Below are 13007 nucleotides of genomic sequence, written 5' to 3' on the forward strand. Positions count from 1 at the left end.
GCGATGGCCGGGGGCGAAGCACCAGGAAAACCTCCCTGTGCGCCGAGTTTGCATTCCAGATTAGCAGACAGTTTGCCCCGTAGCGAAGCTACTAGCAGCCATTTTCGGAGTTTTTGAGAAGTAAAAAAAGTAAATTGCGTTTTGCAACAACGTCCTCTGCTGGGTCTCCCGGCGGGCCGAGGTAACGCAGGTTCCCACCGGCCGAGGGCCTGCCTCCCGCGGAGCTGGGTTAAAGCGTGTGGAGTCTCCCTGCTAGGCCTAAACGGGTGGTCTCCTTCACTGGGTGTCTCTGGCATCGCGCGTGAGGCCCACTCCAAGCCGACTTCGAGAATTAATAAATTCGTGGCTGGATGAAGATTCTGCACATCCTTCGCCTTCGGCCAACAAACGTTCTCCAAGGCTTGAGGCGGCTAAGACCCCGTGGAGGAGGCGCCAGGACACTGGCTCACAACCAGCGGCGGCACAAATTAAAGCAGTAGGCAAGTGGGGCGAGCGAAGAGGCAATCAAGACAGACTGCTGGAAAGAGGCGGCAGCTTAAATGGGAAAGTGGCAACTGGTGTTTCAGTGGGGGCGGGGTGCTGAGAAGAAGGGAGCTTATTCAGGCAGTGCGGGCAGAGTGCTCTGGGCCCTTTGGGGGCTCAGATCTGACTGAAAATGTGAGGAGGAGCCCCTAAATCCCTTGAGGTCCTGGAGAGTGGAGGACCGAAGCTAGAACTCTCCCCAGGCCCCTGAGCTGTTCTATGGCTGACTGGGGACTCCAGGCTTCCCAACCTGGTGGTCCTCACGCTGCACACAAAGGCCCCAGCCCACTCCAGGAGAGGGTCAGGCAGGGAAAGCCACTGCGTCACCCATGAGTGCAGTGAGGCAGAGTTTGGAGGACAGGACCTCAGGGAGGCAGGGCAGGACCAGGTGGCTCTGCGGGAAGATGGGGCTCCAGAAACCTCATACAAGCTAGAATCAGATGCTGCGCCCTGGGTCAGTGAGAACCAAGTGGCACTTAGACCAAATGTCTGAGGTGCTCCCTCCCCTCCACACCTTCCTGCCACCCCCCCTTTCAGGACCCTCCACCTGGGGAGAGTTCCCCATGCCCCACCTGCTCTGAGTCCCTTCTGGGGCTCCCCTAGATGCTGCTTTCAGATTCATCACCTCAGCCCCCTTGAGTCACTTACTGGCTGTGTTACCCTGGGCAACAGGCCTAACAGCTTCAACTTCAGAGGGCTGTTGTGAGTTTAAAATGGGACACTTAACAAGTAAGCACTCAGAAAACAGTGAAGAAATCCGGTGGGACATGGAAGCCCTCAGGCCCTAGTGTTGACCCCTCAGCACCACAACCCTAAGGCAAGAGCTGAGCAAAGGCAGCTTGTCATACCAGGCTTACCAACCCCACCCCCAGCCAAACGGCCACTCTGTCTGCCACAGCTGATTGGCCTGGGGTGGACACTGGCCCAAGACCAGCCAATCAGGTCCTCTTGCAAATTTGACCTAAGAAACCCATGTCAGGTCTAATAGTTTTTCTTTGGGGGAATGACTCTTCTCCTCCTCCTCTCAGTCCACAAGCTTTGATGGAACTGTCTCCATCCCTGACTCCAGGGCCATTCTTGGGGTGGCCCTGTGGCTTGGCCTGACCAATCAGAGCATTGCACTCCCCTGGCTACAGGGATGGGCCAATGAGACCCAGTCAGAAATCCTGGGGCTATTGAAACACCTAACCGCTTTCCTGAAAATGAAGCCAGCCCCCAAAAGAGAGACAGAGATTAGGTCCTAGGGACATCATGCTCTGGGATCTAGCCATGCCTCAGGCAACTCCCTGTGCTTTGCAGCTGTCTGTGCTGAAAAATTCACTTTTTACTTTGTCCAGTTCTGATTAGGTTTCCTTCCAGGTCCTTACTCAGTTCACCTCCTCTCTTCAAGCAGAACAATGTACAACATCCAGGAAAACTGAGATTTTTCTTTTATTTTTAGTATTGGAGTGGGTGACCAGTGTAAGAATATTTCATTTAGGGAAGTTCCTTCTTATATCTAACTTACAGCCATAGGGCTTCTACTATAGATATTTAGCAAGATGGAAAGCAGCCAATCACCTTCCTAAGAACCTATGTTGAAACACTTCCCACCCTTCTCTTTTCAGGGCCAGAGGTCCCTGTACCTCTTTACTGTCTTTGCCAAATAATCAGAACCTGAAGATGAGGTCTATGAAAGTAGAAATGGAAGATGTAATTTACATAAATTAATTTTTAAAGTGAAAAACATTCTGCTTGTAACCAGCATCTATGAATTGGATTATAAAGCTGAATTGTCATAAAACCTAACCTTTCTAACCAATTTCTAGACTAGAGTCTGGTTAAGAGGAGTCAGGATTGAGGATTCGTGATCAAGAATCCCAGGCCATAGTCCCCACATTGTGCGCTGACACTCATCACACAGGGAAGGACCTGGCCAGGCCTCCAGGTTCTGGGTGACGTGGAGAACAAAAGTCAACCAGGAAAACAGAATGGAAACCATCCCAAGATAAACACAATAAAAATTTTTCTCCTGCATATCCAAAAGCATGAAGTGTCCTAGATCTAAAATAGTTCCAAGAAGTTCCAATATCATATCCATGTTTTTTTTTAATTTTATATACATCCACACAGAAATATTGGAAAGAAAGTATTAGTGAAAGTTGTGTTTCAATTTATGGAACTATGAGTGATTTTTTTCCTTTTGCTCTTTCTGGATTTCCCATATGTCCTTTAATGAGAATATATCTTTACTATAAAGAGAACTTTTTTTTTTTATGAAAGCCAAACGATCAGGAGAGGTTGTATAAACTGATACAATCTGGAAAGCAATTAGGCAATGTGTAGTAAGAATCATAAACCTGCTCCTGGGACCTATGCTAAGGCAATAATCCTGAGTATGGGGAACGCTAGCTTCAGGAAGGCACACAGCAGCCCAGTGTGGAATGCAGCCTGGTCTCCAGCTTGAGAAAATGGAAGCACATCCTCTCTGTGGAGCTTTCATAGCCTTGGGGAGAGAAGGTCACAAAGACTTCCTGTGGGGACTACTTCTGCTACAACGCTAACTGAAGGCAATCATGTATCAGTGTTACTGCAACCACACCATTAAATACTATAGAGGCAAACTATGGTAGACAGAATAATGACCTCCCAAAGACAGCCACGTCCTAACCACCCAGTCCTATAAAGATGTTACCTTACATGTCAAAAGGACCTTATCAGATGTGATTATGTTAAGAATCTTGAGATGGAGCCAGTAGCCTGGATCATCCAGGTGGGCCCAATGTGATCACAAGGGTCTTTATTTATTTACTTTTTTTTGTGAGGAAGATCAGCCCTGAGCTAACGTCCATGCCAATGCTCCTGTTTTTGCTGAGGAAGACAGGCCCTGGGCTAACATCTGTACCTATCTTCCTCCATTTTATGTGGGACGCGGCCTCAGCATGGCCTGACAAGCGGTGCGTCGGTGCGCGCCCAGGATCCAAACCCGGGCCACCAGCAGCGGAGTGCGCTCACTTAACCACTAAGCCACGGGGCCGGCCCCCACAAGGGTCTTTAAAAGAGGAAGACTGGGGGCCGGCCCAGTGGCATAGCAGTTAAGTTCGCACGTTCCGCTTTGGCGGCCCGGGGTTCACTGGTTTGGGTCCTGTGCGTGGACCTACTCACTCACTGCTCATCAAGCCGTGCTGAGGTGGCATCCCACATAGAAGAATTAGAAGGACCTACAACTAGGATATACAACTATGTACTGGGGCTTTGGGGAGAAAAAAGAAAAAGAGGAAGATTGGCAGCAGATGTTAGCTGAGGGCCAATCTTCCTTAAAAAAAAAAATGTTAATTAAAAGAGGAAGACTAGAGTCAGAGTGAGAGAAGGCAAGGTAACAGCAGGCAGCAGAGATGCAAGACATTGGAAGATACTCCACTGCTGGCTTTGAAGATGGAAGAAGGGGCCGTGGGCCACTTGATGCAGGCAGCCTATAGACGCTGAAAAAAGCAAGAAACCGGATTCTCCCCTCAGGACCTCTAGAAGGAACCAGCCCTGCTGACACCTTAACTTTAGCCCAATGAGACTTGATTTTGGACTTCTGATCTCCGGAACTGTAAAACAATAAGTTTAAATTGTTTTAAGCTACTAAGTCTGTGGTCGTTTGTTATAACGGCAATAGGAAACTAATACATGAACCTCTGGAAGACAGCGCTATAAATGATTTGTTAGAATGGTGTCTTAGTCAGCTCAGGCTGCTATATTAGAATACCATAGACTGGGTGGCTTAAACAACAGACATTTATTCCTCCCAGTTCTGGAGGCTGGAAGTCTGAGGTCGGGGTGCCAGCATGGTCAGGTTCATGGTGAGGGCTCTCTTCCGGGTTATGACCTCACACGGTCTTCCTTGGTGTGTGCACAGAGAGAGATCTGTGCCTCCTCCTCTTTTCTTAAGGGCACTAATGCCATCAAGAGACCCTCACCTTCATGACCTCATCTAACCCCAGTCACCTCCCAAAGGCCCCACCTCCTAATACCATCCCCTTAGGGGTTAGAATTTCAACGTTTGAACTGGGGAGAACACAAACATGCACTCCATAATAAATGGCAAGGTTCTAAGTGGTTTTTTGCTTTTATTTTCTCTACTTTCCAACTTTTAAATAATGTGGTAAACATATTAAAATCAATCATGAAAAGAGGCAGAGATTTCTGCTGTATAAAACCAACTGTGATTTGGAGAGCAGACCCTCCTATGCTATGTGGCAAACCCAGGTCCAGCTCCGGTTCTTGTAAGGTCCCATGGGAGGGACACCAATGTGTGTTCATGTGCACTTGGGCGTGGGCCTGTGTGGGTGGGGGTGAGGGTGGTAAGTAGAATTGACCTGGGCTGGAATCCTCCAGAAACCTCTGAGCTAAGAGAAGGAAAGACTTCCTCCTTTGCTCAGCATGTGCTAGCTCCTGAGAAAGATGAAGAAAACTAGGAAAAAATTCAGCTAGGATCCCCTTTGATTGCAAGGGACAGGGAACCCCTTTTCCAGCCCCAGCAGTGCGTGGACACATGCAGTTTGCCCTGAAGACAGAAATGGAGCTGCCTCTCCCCCTTGATTTGCATTCACTGCCCGAGGGTCTGGGACCACTGCCTCCGCTAACAGGCACAACTTGGTTTTTTATTATTTAAAATGTAGGCGAGGGCAGATGGAGTTAAAATGGCCTAGTGTCTGGTGCCAACCTGGTAGGGCTGCCTAGGGGTGCTGTCTTCCAGGCACTGTCTGTCCAAGCCCACCATGTAGGGTGGTGGGGTTTACACACTGCACAAGCACAGGCCGAGGGGATGTATGGGGCTGAGATCCTGACCATGCACAGCTCATGAAGCCTTGGATCCTCACAAGACTGTGTCAGCCACAAGGATGGACCATGTTTCTGCTTCTGGGCACCTTTTCACAATCTGTATAGAGGCATCAACTGGCAGCTGAGGCCCATGTGCTCCTCTGCCAGGCCCACTCTTCCACCGGTTTTTCCCACAGCTGGTGCCTTCTCATTCTCTGGGCCCAGCTTAAATGGGACCTTCTCAAAACTGCCTTCCCTGTCGCACAATCGAAGGCAGGTTCTTTTCTCCCCTCAGTCCTTACTCTGAGCTCAGACCTTTATTTCCGCCATAGCATGCAGCACACTTAAAAATTACTTAATAGTTGTCTTGCTCTTTACGATCTGTCTCCCCCACTAGAATGAGTACTGATCACATTGCAGGTGTTCAGTAAATGGTGGGCAAATGAATGCCCAAACAGAGGGTGAGTGACACCCAGCATGAAGGGAGGTGACTGACTCGGAGTCCCTTGATGCAGGTTGCACACCTTGGGAACAACTGTTCTCTGTCCTACTGCCTAGACTTCTAGGAATCGTGATCTGTGGGTTGTCAGTCCTCCAGGAAGAATGGACTTGGTGTGGGCTGGAGACTGTTTAATCTGCCAGTGTAGTAAAGAATTTAACCTCACCCAAAGAGAGGTCTGACTTTTGCCCTCAGCTTCTGGACAGTAATCTCGAAGCCCTTGCAATGTCCTGCCAGAGAGGAGTATCTTTATTTGGGGTGAGGACTGGCCACACTGGATAAACTAACAATGTGATTTAGGGTGGGGGCTTTGAGTCACACGGTATCAGCTGGACCTTCAGAGGGACTGGAGGCTGATGTCAGCTACTGGGCAGTTGACTACGGAGCCGCAATAAATCTCTGGACATCAAGGTTCGGGTGAACTCCCCTGGTGGGCAATATTCCAGGTGTATCGTCACTCATCGTTGCTGGAGGAGTTAACACTGTCTGGGACTCCACTGGGGGAAGACAGCTGGAAGCTCCGTGTTGGGTCCTCCTGGACTTTGCCCCATGCATCTCATCTCTTGGCTGATTTTAATCTGTGCTCTTTCCCTGTAATACATCATAATTGTGAGTATAACAGCCCTCAATGAGTTCTGCGAGTCCTTCTAGTGAATTATCAAACGTAAGGGTGGGGTCTTGGAGACCCTCAAACTTGCAATTGGTGTCAGCAGTGGGGGTGGGTGGTCTTGTGGATTGTGCTCCCTTTAACATTGTGCCTCCTCTACACCAACCCCCATACACGTACACATATATACACTCTGGCTTCTCCTGGTTTCTCCTGGCTGACAGAGGTCTGCTGTCAGGCCAGGCATCTGCCCTGACTGAGACCACACTGCTTCCTGCTTCTTATTCCTCGAAGGTCTCTTCCAGGAGCTGGAGAGTAGTTGCTTCCTCATTGGCCCCACCACCAGTGCCTCTTCCTCTGTCCTGGCTGGTGGGAAGGACTTTCTTTCTGATGTGGAGTGTGACAGGTAGTCAGACAACAAATCAGCAGCCATGTTGGCTACTGAGCCCAAGCGTCCCTGCCATTGTCCCACCCCAGCCTCTCATGCCCTCCCCCCACCACCCCATGACCTACTCTAGTTTTTGCTGGAGGAGAGATTGTAGGAGGTGCGGGCTGACCATCAGGGTTTTCTCTAGAAATGCTGTAGCTTTCCTAAAACTTGTTAGGTCCCTCCTTCCTCCCACACCCCCCATCTCCCCCAGCTGCCCAGGGGGCGAGTGTGGAGCCACAGACACAGCCCTCCCTGCCATAGCCAGCCCAGCCCAAGGCAAGCAGCAGCCTCAGATGGCTCTCGAAGTTGAGAAGTTTCAGGTTCAAATCTAAACATAGCAACCCCTCTGCCCTGGGATTACAAAACAAGTTCTTCCATGACTCTTATATAAGAAGATTAGCCCCTTTACTCCTCCTCCCCCCCTGGAGAAATGCTTCCTGCTCCTTAACTGTGCTAAAGGCCCCCCCATATTAAGGACCCACCTCTTCTCTCCCTAGCCCCGAACACAAACCTCATAATTCCACACACAGTAAATCTGAAGAAGGAGAGAACCTAGTTGCTTCCTTTCTACCTGGTGTGGTTTAAGCATGATCTGCCCGACCACAGGGGACTGGACCATACGACCTCTCCATGATCCTGAGCACCAGGCTCCTCAAAAGGTAAGGAAACATGCCTCATTTTCCAGGGGTTATGAAACAGGCTGCTTGTTTACAAAGCCTTCTGGGGGAAATAAATAAAGCTGCCAAGGTCTTAAGACACTCAAGGTGATCTAAACGAAAAACCAGCCCAAGAAAACCCAAACTTAGAGAAGATAAATGGAAAGGCGATGTTTCTCAATGTGGTGCACACGAGAATCACCGGGACTGCCCCGGACCGTGCAGGTGGTGGGACCTTGCTCCCCAGGGTTCTCCAGTAATATTTCTGGGGTGGGGCCAGCACCTGCGTTTTTCACAAGCACCCCGAGTGATCCTGGAACGGCAGGCTCAGAGAAATGCTGTGACCCTACATAACCTCACAGAAGGAAATTCAGGGTGTGGCTGCTGTGAATGCTCCCGGGGGAGGGGGGGTTAAAGAAAAGCAATTCAGAACATTTTATTTACATGCCTCTTCTTCGGGACCCAGCACCTGTGTGTTGTAAAGAGGGTGACTCTATAGGAAGATTCTTCACTTTTTGCCCTCCGTCCTGTTCCTCCCACTCAGAGTTCATTCCTTCAGCCAGCATTCATTGCAGGTTGCTATTTTCCAGACACTGCACTAAGAACTGGGGATATAACGGTGGGCAGAAACAGACACTGTGCCTTCCCTTCTGGAAAAGATAGACCTTGCTCAAATCATCATACAAATAAACACGTAATGATGAACTTTGAGGAGTGTTGTGGATAGAAACATTCACTCATTCAACAAATACGTATTGGGCTCCAACAATGGGCCAGGCACTCTTCTAGGTGTTGGGGACTCAGCAGTGAACTAAACACACACAGTCCCTCCCCTCTTGGTGCTTACTGTCTAGTGGGCAAGACTGACAACTAGCAAATACACATGGACTGCCAGGTCAAGGGCTAGTCAGTGTCCTGTAGGTAATTAAGGTGGGGTATAGGTGAAGAGCAATGGGAGGTCTACTTGGGACAATCAGGGAGGCATCTCCAAGGAGATGACTTTTTTTTTTTTTTTTGGTGAGGAAGATTAGCCCTGAGCTAACATCTGTTGCCAATCTTCCTCTTTTTGCTGGGGAAGGTTGGCCCTGGGCTAACATCCATGCCCATCTTCCTCTACTTTATATGTGGGATGCCTGCCACAGCATGGCTTGATAAGCGGTGCGTAGGTCCACACCCAGGATCGGGGCCTGCAAACCCTGGGCCGCCAAAGCGGAGCACGTGAACTAACCACTACGCCACCAGGCCAGCCCCAGGAGATGACTTTTGAGCAGAAATGAATGAAGAAAATGATGTGAGCAAGTGAATATTTAATGGAGGGCTTGACCTGACCTGAGGGAGGTAGGCACAGTAGGTTGTCTGCAAAGATGATGGCCAATTCCTCCCAACCACTCCCCTCATCAAGAGGTAAAGTCTGGGCCGGCCTGGTGGCTTAGTGGTTGGGTGCGCGCACTCCGCTGCTGGCGGCCCGGGCCCGGATCCTGGGCGCGCACCGACGTACCGCTTCTCCGGCCATGCTGAGGCCACGTCCCACATACAGCAACTAGAAGGACGTGCAACTGTGACATACAACTATCTACTGGGGCTTTGGGGGAATAAATAAATAAATAAATAAAATTATAAAAAAAAAAGGAAGAAAACCTACTTTTTTTTTTTAAAAAAAAAAAGAGGTAAAGTCTACTTCCCCTCCTATTAAAACTGGGCCCTCGCTCTGACCAACAGAATGTGATGGAAGGGAGACTGTGCCAGCTCTGGGCTAGACCCTAGAGGACAGGCAGCTTCCATTCTCAGTCTTTTATAGCCCTAGTTCCCCCAGATAAGAAGTTCAACTACCCTGCTGGAGAGAGAGACCCAGCTGCCTCACTACCCCCACCCCTACCCCCAGCAGCTGAGGTACCAGATATGAGTGTAGCCATCTGGAATATTCCAGCCTTGGCCAAGCTCCTGGCTAAATGCACCCTGAAGTGTGACCCCAGGCAACACCACATGGAAGGGAAGAACCATCCAGCTGAGCCTTTGCACTGGCCCAGGCTTGGGATGAAGGCAGCTCAGACACGGGTGAGAGCAGCAGTGGAGGCGGGGAGAGGATGAAGCAGACTGAGGAAGTAGAGCCTGTAGGACTCAGTGATGAAGGTGATGTTTCTGGCTGCATAACTAGCAGTTGGTGCTGTCCCTACTGAGATGGGAGCACTGAGGAGAGGCAGGTGTAGGGAAAGATGGCAAGCTCGGGTTTGGCCATTGGAGGCGCTGACCTCCTGCCTTCTCCCACAAGCCCAGCCTGGGGGAGGGGGTTGCCTCTGGGATCACCACCAGTCTGGCCAAGGGTTGTGGCAGAAGAGCAAGAAGCTGGGCATGACTCCAACCCACAGGGTCTCTGACCTGAGACAAATCCATGAGGCCAAGCCCCAAATCAGAGAGGGTTGAAGGAGGAGGGATCATGGTGTCCACAGGAAAAAGGGAGAGGGAAATAAATGAAGTTGACTTGTATTTTTAACAGTATATCATTAAACATTTGACCAAAATGATAGGAAAATGTCCCATTCCCGCTGATTCCTCTGGTTGCTTCACACCCTGGCTGGCCTTATTTGGGGCTTCCCCAGCCCAGTCTTAGGGAGAGGTCCTTAACCGCCAGCCCAGCTGCAGCCCACCCGCCAGGCAAGTCGCTTCACTGTCCCTGAGCTGGTTGAGCCATGACGCACTCCCACCCATCCACCAGCAGGTGGCAGCACACCCTGTGCCTGTAACCCAGAGGCTCTGAAGAACACCTTCTCAAGAGAGACGTATAAGACAGGCGTCAGTCTCCCTCATTTACATTCCCAGCTCCCAGGTATAAGACAGGCATCAGTCTCCCTCATTTACATCCCCAACTCATCTTCATGCAAAGACTTCAGGCCCACTAGGGTGCTGGGCTGGTTTTCTGACCCTGCTCCCAGGGCAATCCCCGGGGGGCATTCGGCAACCTCTGGAGATGTTTTTGTCACAACAGGGGAGGATGTGCTATTGGCGTCTACTGGATAGAGGCCAGGGATGCTGCTAAACATCTTACATAGGACAGCCCCCTACAACAAAGAATTATCTAGCCCAAAACATCAACGGTGCTGAGGAGAAACACTGATTTAATCAGATTCTCAAAGAGTCGAAGGCCCAGGAAGTCTTAGACGTCCCTGGATCAGGGGTCACTGGACTAGGCTGATCCCCGGCCTCCCCTCCCCACCACCAGCCATGAGAGGCTTCCTGTTGTCTCCTTCATGTGCAGCATCTCCCTCCTCCTTCCTCAGACCTCACCTCATTCATGCCTCAGATAACAGTTCCTGGGCAGCAAGCATGTCCAAGACACTGTGTTGGCCCTGGGGAGACCACAGGGGACAAAAGCAGACACAGACCCTGCCTTTCTTCATGGAGCTCATAGCCGCAGGGAGAGATAACACATTTGCAAATGTGACAAGTGCTGTGTGGGCACAAACAAGGTGCTAAGATACCAAGGAATACAGAGGACCAGCTTTAACCAAAAAGGTTGGAAAGGCCTCTGAAAAGGTGACAGTCGAGCTAAGGTCTGAAGAAGGAGTGGCCCTCTTTTATTGAAAAGACAGTATAACCAACACTAACATGCATTTCTTTAAATTACTCACAATCCTCTCCCCACCCGCCTACCATAACTGCAACTGTGTTCCTTTCTGTATAATAATTAATCTCCAGACTTTGTCCATGTAATGCTACAGCATTTCAACCACCCCTCAGGCAGAGGTACTATATCATAAATTTTTTCTCCCATGTTGCTATGTAGTTTGGTGATGATCATTTGTAACAGCATTTGGTGTTTCAGCGTGGCCGGGATTTTCTCAATGGTTCCCTGGTTGTTGTTCATTTATAGGTGGGAAGGGACATCCATGGAATCTAACAGAGCTTCAGGAATCATGCTCAGCTCACCAATTTCTGTGACCTGAAGTTGCTCTTCTCCCTCTTATCTCCTGTGAGTGTCTACTGAGGTAGGTGGGACGACCACCCTCTCATGGTGGGAAGGGACCACCGAGGCCAGGCAACTCAGTGGTGGGCAAACCCGACTGCACATAAGGGGTCATCGGGGAACCTTGATACAGTACGGATGCCTAGGCCCTGCTGCATTTGCCCAATCGGGATCCCAGGTGTAGGCCAGTGCGGAGGGTTTCACGTATGTCTACTAATTCCTCCACAATCCTCCTTTCAGAAGGTGGACCCTAATTCCCCTCTCCTTGAATGTGGACCAGAGAATTTAGTGACTTGCTTCTAATGAAAAAAATGCAGCAAAAGTGAGGCCATGTGACTTCCAAAGCAGGTCAGAAAAGACATTGGAGCTTCTGCCTTGCTCTCTTTAGGATCACTCACTCTTGAGAAGCTGGCTACCATGTCATAAGGATACTCGAGCAGCCCTGGAAGAGGCCCATGTTGGGAGGAGCCAAGTCCTCCTGCCAACAACTGTTCTAATTTGTCTAGGACAGTCCCAGTTTTCACACTGAAAGTGCCAATCCCAGGAAACCTCTTAGTCCCGGGCAAATGGAAACGAGTGTTCACCCTAACAGCCAGCACCAACTTTCCAATCGTGTGAGTGAGCCACCTTGGAAGCAAATCCTCCAGCCCCAGCCACACCTTCAGGTGACCGCAGCTCTGACCAGCATTTTACTGCAACTTCGTGAGAGACTCTGAGCCTAATAACACAGCTGAGTCACTCTTGAACTCCTGACCTACAGAAAGTATGTAAGATAACAAAGGTTGATTGTTATTAAGCCACTATATTTGGGGATAACTTATTACACAGCAATAGATAAGTAATATACTCAAGACTCTATATTTCATCACACTCTTGGGTGATTTGGTCTATGAATCAGCATTTGTGAACCATGGATCTGGTCTCATTTCCGAAAGCAGCACTTTCCAATAGAACTTTCTGCAATGACGGAACAGTCGTGTATCTGTGCTATCCAACATGATAGTCAACTAGCCAGCTGTGGTTACTGACATTAGAAATGTAGTTGGTATGATCAAGGAACTGAATTTTTTATTTGATTTAACTTTAATAAATTAAACTTTAAATCTAAATAGCACATGTGTATGATTCCATTTATACAACATTCTCAAAATGACAAAGCTATGGAGATGGAAAACAGATTAGCAGTTACTAAGGGTTAGGGATGGTGGGGGAGAGGGTGGTGGCTGACTGTAAAAAGGTAGCAGGTGGGAGACCTTTGTGGTGATGGAATAAAGTTCTGTGTCTTGATTACTGTGGTGGCTACACAAATCTATACATGGGAGAAAATGACATAGAACTATACACACGTTATACCAACGTCAGTTTCCTGGTGTTGATATTGTACAGCAATATAAAATGTAACCACTGGGGGAAACTGGGTGAAAGGTACACAGGACCTCGCTGTGCTATTTTTGCAACTTCCTGTAAATTTATAATTATTTCACAATAAAAAGTTCTAAATATTTTTAAATATGAAATAAGCATAAAGCATCAAATAACACATG

The 13007-nt window shown here is 49.2% G+C and overlaps 1 long non-coding RNA gene across 1 annotated transcript; it reads left to right on the top strand.

The window, feature by feature from the left end:
• Positions 1–6161: 6161 nt before the first annotated feature.
• Positions 6162–11925, top strand: LOC131405809 (uncharacterized). Its single transcript, XR_009220028.1, has 3 exons — positions 6162–6418; positions 11371–11485; positions 11852–11925. It is a non-coding gene; the product is annotated as an uncharacterized LOC131405809 (long non-coding RNA).
• Positions 11926–13007: the final 1082 nt, after the last annotated feature.

The sequence above is a fragment of the Diceros bicornis genome, chromosome 1 (genome assembly GCF_020826845.1).
Source record: "Diceros bicornis minor isolate mBicDic1 chromosome 1, mDicBic1.mat.cur, whole genome shotgun sequence".
NCBI lineage: Eukaryota > Metazoa > Chordata > Mammalia > Perissodactyla > Rhinocerotidae > Diceros > Diceros bicornis.